Here is a 7,239-nt window from a genome sequence, read left to right on the forward strand (position 1 = left end):
TAAGCTAAAAGTAGCCTATAGCAGTTGAGATAGGGCCAAGTCAGTTTTTGCGGCTATTATCATTATTCATACATTTTTCATTTATTAATTTATTGACCTTAAACCACCTCTCAAGTGTCTGTGACATCCTCTCGCAACTTTCACAGCTGAGTTTGTGAAAAAGGCCTTAGCCTATATTTTTAAATAGGTATCTGCATATCTGAACATTGAGATGGAAATAAATAAAAGCATGCTAATAAAAATAGCATGCAGACTTGACTGACACCTCAAACACTGACTGATTGAAATGTGTGGGGGAAAAATATGATTGTGACAATAACCACTTTTATATAATTGATAGTGTTGAATAATATCCAGTCTATCAATATCTGCGGACACATTTAGGATGTATATGTGGTGATTATGAGGTTGATGAGCTCATCTGACAGGGATGTGGGGGTACGTCAGAGGGAAACAAGGTTTGGGAAGCCCCGCTGAAAGACACTTTGGACAGAAGTGTCCACCAAATGTTTATTTAAACCCTTTGTGATGTGTGCATGGAAATATAATATTTTACAGCTGGTCACAACTGCTGTGAATGTGAAGAAGCACGTGAATAATACAAGTAAAAGGGGGGTCGGGCTCCAGCCAGTGAATGTTTGCCTATGGGAGCTTGTTGTTTGAAAAACTCCCCATCCAGCACCGTCCTGCGTTTAACAGGCTGCCTGTTTCTGAGATCAAACCCATCTAGATTACAGTCCTGCAGCCAAGCTTTCAACAAACAAAGGAAACGGCACATTACACCATCCCTCTCTCTCTGAAAAGTTGTATTGGAGAGAGAGAAAAAACCCTCTCCAGTTATTTAACAAATACTAGTTTATTTGAAGTACAGACAAAGAAAAATGAAGGGCCTTTTTCTGGGCTTGCACTCCATATGACAGCAATTTGGGGGTATTGTGTATTTTGGCCCGGGCGTGTGGTCTATGATAGATGACAGGAGAGAAAATCACGAACCGCTGGCTCGAGCACAGACATGCAAATTGCTTTCAGCTGATTGCCGATTCTGCTTGATATTTATCAAGTGGATTACAGTGTGCCTCTTAATTTACAGCCAGGAAGCAGCTGATCAATTCCACCAAAGAAAAGAGGGAGGAAGAGAGATCTTTCCTCCGCTGGGTGAAAGTACAAACCCCTCAAGTGGCCAGTGAGCACTGAAAAATGAAGTGTATCCTGAAAAGCATCCTATTTTACCACATGAAAAAATACAGCATGCAGAAATACAGATGTCCCAAGATTATCCCTAAAACTGATTGATATTGGTTTCTGCTAAAACTACTACTTGTCTGAATTGTTTATTTTCAATAAAGGTGACTAACCTTACATGAATGTGGCTCCACAAGATACCCTGTTACACAGTGCTGCAGGTTTATAGCCACAAACAGCATCTTTACTGAATCTTTTATTTCATTCATTATTGTCATGCGCATTCATTTCCTGGATGGAAAAAAAAAAATTTGACCCCACAGTCTGAAAAGGCAGAGTTTCTCTTTGGTGTGGGAGATACTGAAATAAAATATTAATACTAATTTGGTCTTTTTGAAACAAAAGAGAAAAAAATCTGTGGAAGAAAGAATGAAGCAAACACCAATCAAGAATCTCTTACATTTCTTTTCTCTTCATGGTTATCCAATTCATCAATCATTGTCAGGCTAACTATTAAAAGCTGTGTTGTATTTTTTTCATTTTAATGTATTTGACTTAAATATTGAACGGAAATAGAGATTTCTGTTCAATACAGTCATTGCAGATGGGCGACAAATTAAAAGAAAGACCAACAAAAAGTGGCAAAAAGTGCTCATGCAGAAGAATTGATCTTTCTCAAAGTTTCATTTTGCTGGAAGTGTCCAGGTTGGTTTAACGTCTGCCTGCACAAGCTGCGACGGTAGCGATTAGTTGATTCATCGATAAGATAATATTTGAAAATATGAAAAAAGACCAGATAAAGATAAAACCAACGTGAAATTGCATCAAATGAGATCCAACACGTTTGGCATGGAATGCATGGTGCTGCCGTGAACATGGAGGTGAGTGTGCCAATATGGAGATGCACAAGTACTTTAGTCTCAAAAATCCTGATAATGATTGCTAAAACCCAGCAAAAATAACAATGTGAAAAATCGGTGACACCGTGTGGGTATTTCAAAGCAGAAGGCAGAGCAATAAAACACCTGCAGCCAAGAGCAGCTGACAAGAATCATCTGTGCAGACTGTGGCCGAACATCTCTCCACACATTTGTGCAAGACTGTTGTCATCCATGTCCAGGAGGATTCAACCTGCCATCAAAAATAACGGTGGACATACAGAATACTTAATAACTTACAGAATGGAAACGCAACACGGGTCAACAAGTGTTTTATTTTTTTTAATATGGACCTTTTAATATAGTTACATGTAATAATTTTCTGTTGGCTCAATAATTTCAGACACACACAAGGTTCATTTTCAAGAACAGAAAACATTTTATAGTGATTTAATTCCGCCCCAGTCTTGTCTTGATAAGGGTCCAGCTCTTGGCCTCAGCTCTCGCTGTGCTCGAGGACTCGGTCCGGTGTCAGAGATCGGCTTCTTACCCAATCAGGCAACAACATCCAGAAGGAAAATTACTTCCTTCCGACCACTTGCACTCACCTGTGGTGACACGGAGCAATCAGAGGTGAGCGGGGCTCCTAATCACGGAAGCCCCCTTTAGGTCGGCGCCGCGGCCCACCCAACCTTCTCCCAACGCCACCTCCCCCCAACCGGGCCGGCTCCGAGTTCAAGTGTTTCAACTGTCACATCAAATCGGCTCAACGCGGAGATTACTTGTGCAGGACACATTGCGTGTTTAGTTTGATGCCGAGTGCAATATCCTGCCGCTCCGTTGATCCCCGCAGCTCTGGGTGTAGAGCAGCGGTGTTGAGCGGTGTCAGGCGAACGTGGCTGATGCCAGGCACGCTCGCACTCCGGTCAGCCAGGGGAAGTGTGGAAGGCGGGACAGGAAAGTGAGGGGTGTTTTAGCAAAAGGGCCCTGGAAAGGATCTATGTCCCGGAGCACAGGCCAGGCTCCCTCAGCGTTTGTTTGGATAAGAGAACCTCTGGTCATTGGCCATATTGTTCGAGAGTGGGTGATAAAGCAACGAGCGAGTGAGACGCTGCGGAGAGACACACCAGTGGTAAGATTTGAATTGAGCTATTTTAATTCAGCCTCTGGTCGGCGTGCGAATGGATCCCTTAACTTTTGAGGGCCGGACCCTTCACCCTTGAAACACTGAAAAGTGTTTTCAGAGTGACTACATTATGGTTGAGGGACTGTTTTTCTTGGGTGAACACTGCCAAGTCTGTCACAGCTGATGAATGAGTCCGAAACCCTCACTCCGCCCACGAATCTAAGATCGTTTGCAGCTTGTGCCGTTGGTCTGAGGACTGTGAACACCTAAGCCCGGGTCACAGTACAGCGTGTGCACCAAGTCACTGAGAGTCTACAGTATGTGAAGTGAAGTAGGGGAATGCTGCATTCGAAATGGCACTGAAGTAAACGCTTTATTGGAAAAATGAAGTCACTAGCTACATTAATTGATGCTCCACCACTGCCTACACTGAATTGGCAGTTTATAAAGTTAACCCAGAGATTGAATGTAAAGATGGATGACATGGCAGCTCCCTGCAAGTGAAGCCAATTCATCTCGTTTGCCCCCTGGTGGCTGGATGAAGTATAAGTCATAAATGGGACATGGACCAAATTAAGAGTCAGAGTATACATTCAATAAATCCTACTGTCATTTTAGGGCGTTCTATCCGTGTGTTCTAAGTTTGGTTTTTAATAAGCTATTTGATTCTTTAAAAACAGGGTGAAAAGTAGCCTAAATACCCATCTTCAATAAAAACTGAACATTATAACCATTATGAAAGTAGGATTGTGAAATTAGACTTTTGTTTTCAAGTACGTGTACCAAATAGTCTGCCAACTGATTGTAAATCGAAGTGGACCACCAGCTGACTCCCGAGGAGGTCTGCCCTCCACAATCAGCTGCTTTTCTTCAAACAGGTTTAAGAAATGATACCTGGGGGGCTGCTTAAGGACCCGCCGCCGTGTGGCTCTGTCAGAAACCCGTCTGAGATAGCGCATGGTGCCCCTCGCCTGTACGCCCATTGCCCTCTCCGTCGGTTGGATTGGCTCGTTACCCAACTGGACAGGAAGTCTGCTAATCTGTAACCTGATCCGGGGGAAGGAAGAACGTCAGAAACCAGCCTTCGGTGCTTTCACCGGTCGTATTCATCACCAGAGCTGGGCCGAGGCTCATTTGGAGCGGGAGCGCGGCTTAACTAAACATCTTCTCCATAAAATAAATGCTTCCAGGTTACTTCCAGTCCAGGTTCCACTCAGAGGAGCATCTGATCTCAATTATCAGGAATGCTATAGGAAGCATTGAGCCCCGGTCCTGCACGGCAGACCACAAGCAGCCAGCAGCACCTCGACAAGCCCTGTGTGGATTTGAGTCCTTTTCAGGCACTTGTAAGGCGGGAAAATCATGATTTGATAATTAGTTCCTGATGTGTCCCATTCTTTTTCATATCAATCACGTGTAGGAAACAGAATGAAATTCAAATACAGTTTGAAGCTGCGGCCTGTTATTATGGTGAACGTCCAGCGAGGAGTGATTGGATGCCCACACTCCTGAAACTTGGAGAATAAGCACCAGAAAAAGGCAAAGCACTGTAAAGGAAGAAAAAAAAAAAAAAACCCCATCAAGGATTGACACTAATGAGCATGTTTCAAAATGTATTCAGAGTAAAAATATCTGTGAGTATACTGGTGCATTTTTCCATGAAGGGTGGGTTTTTTTCGACTTCGCACTTGAGACGGCTCCCAAAAAGCCCCGATTTAAGACGTGGGAGGAGCTCGACTTGATGTTGTTGCATTCATGTGCTCACTCATTCCTTCTAAATTCAAGTTTACTTTGGTTCCAAAGCTGCGTACATTCAGGTGATGAAGATAAGAAATGTGGCACGAAGATTTATGTTGTGCATAATTTATCGAGGAAGCAAAGATCTCTATCTCCAATCTCTCGGGAAAAAAAGATCTTTTTGATTTTGGGTCTTTGCCGAGTATTCCCTTTATTCACCGTCCTACAAATGCATCTCTGCATCTCCACAACGTTTTTGTTGACCTGAATATTCATATTCTCAAACAGTTACGATGGATACAAGTATAGTTTTGGGAGCATATATTATAGAGTAGGACCAGCTGCAGCGTCTCTTCGTCTTAAAAAGCACACCCAATGAGACGTACTGACCAAACTTGGCAGACAATACAATCTGGCCGGAGAGTGACAAGAAGCTGAAGCTCATATGGTTTTAATATGTGGACCACGACACATGCTATACTCTCCTTGAAGATGACAGGATACGGAAAAGAAACCTTATCTCTGCAGTTGTGGTTTCTGGTTGGCAACAACGAACTGGCTGCTGACATTTAATCAGAAATGATGATGTCGGAGAAACGGGGAGGAAGAAATTTGGAATACGAGACGAGAAAAAATGTGATGGGCAAACGAGCGATGGAATTAGAAAAAGGCACTGGAAACAAATGACTTACAATAAAGCTCTGACTTCAAAAACACATTCGGCAACATAATATATCAAACTTCAAAAGGGAGCGCAACAATTTGAGAAGTTTGCGTGCAGTTTAGAAGAATTAGCCGAATACTTTTTTCGGTCACGACTGAACTTATCTCCTCGTGGACATCGCAGACAAGCTGTGGTCCTAAAATTGCTACAGTGTGCAGGAGATTACACAGGAGAGTTACTTCAACAGGCACAAAGCTCACAAAGGTCTGGCTCAGATAATGTCTCTGTGGGAAGCTCGGCTGCATTGTTTGGTTCATTTTCTCAAAGAAACCGCCTCGGCTGCAAACAGGCACCGTTCTCGTGTTTCATTTCCCGCCTTGTTCCAAATCGGACTGATTACCAAGCAGAGCCGGTGTTAGTTGTGCGTCTTTGTTATTTCTTCGTGATGGACTGCTGACCTCCGCATGGGGGTTTCTCGGCACGGTGTTTCATTCGACGCGGGTACGGCAGAGTTACGCCTACAGTTTGTGTATTTCGATTCCCTATATGAGCAACCGGTTTGCTACATTTGGATGTTGTTAATAGTGTATCTCTAAATGCAATCATTTTCTTTCTTTAAATAATTTCATTTTATTAAAGTAGGTTTGACTAGTTTCCACAGTAATTAATCCCATGGCACCATTACTGGAAATTTTACTTTTCTCTGCGGAGGCAATTAAAAATCACCCTCAAGCAACTGCCATGTAAAATAGTTATGTGTATCTGAAAAGAAGACTTTCTTCTCCATTTCCAACAGCAGGTGTCCTCATTGTGTCAGCATCTTTTACCACTGTATAATTCATGTTTATGGATTATTACACCTTTTACACCAGTGGTAGAGGAGGTAGCCACATTGTTTTCTTAGGTAGAGACACTTTACCACACTCTGCAAATACTCCATCACGGTCACGGGTGATGGATTTTTTTCGCGTTTCATTGTCAGATCATTCGATGTGTTCATCGCTATCGGTGTGTTACGACAGTTTCAAGTAATGTGACAGAAAGTGCTTCTCAATAACATATCGCCTGCCCCCTTTACGAAACATGAGCGAGGGTGCGGAGGAGTTTTGTGCGGGGCAAAAAAAAAAAAAATCCAGATGGAGCTTGACAGGGGAGGAGTGGCTGCTCATGGGCAATGAAAAGTAACTAAAGTAACGAAAAGTAAGTTAAGTAACCAAATCAACGAAAACTAAGGAGAGTAACTAAAGTAACGAAAAGTAACGAAAAGTACATAAGTAACGAAAAGTACATAAGTAACGAAAAGTAAATTAGTAACTAAAAAGTTACAAAGTAACGCTTTCGTTACTAATTTACTTTTCGTTACTTAGTAACTAAAAAGTTACAAAGTAACGAAACGTTACAGAGTAACGAAACGTTACAGAGTAACGAAAAAGTACAAAGTAACGAAAAAGTTACTCTGTTGCTTTTCGTTACTTTGTAACTTTTTCGTTACCTCCTAGAAAACGTTACTAAGCAATGAAAAAGATACTAAGTAACTAAAGTACTAAAATGTAACTAAAGTAAATATGAAGTGTAAATATCATAATAGGGTCAACGACCGGCCCATAAAGCAGGGGCCGCGGCCCACCGGTGGTCCAATCACATGTTGTTCT

This window comes from Scophthalmus maximus, chromosome 19 (genome assembly GCF_022379125.1).
Source record: "Scophthalmus maximus strain ysfricsl-2021 chromosome 19, ASM2237912v1, whole genome shotgun sequence".
Taxonomy (NCBI): Eukaryota; Metazoa; Chordata; class Actinopteri; order Pleuronectiformes; family Scophthalmidae; genus Scophthalmus; species Scophthalmus maximus.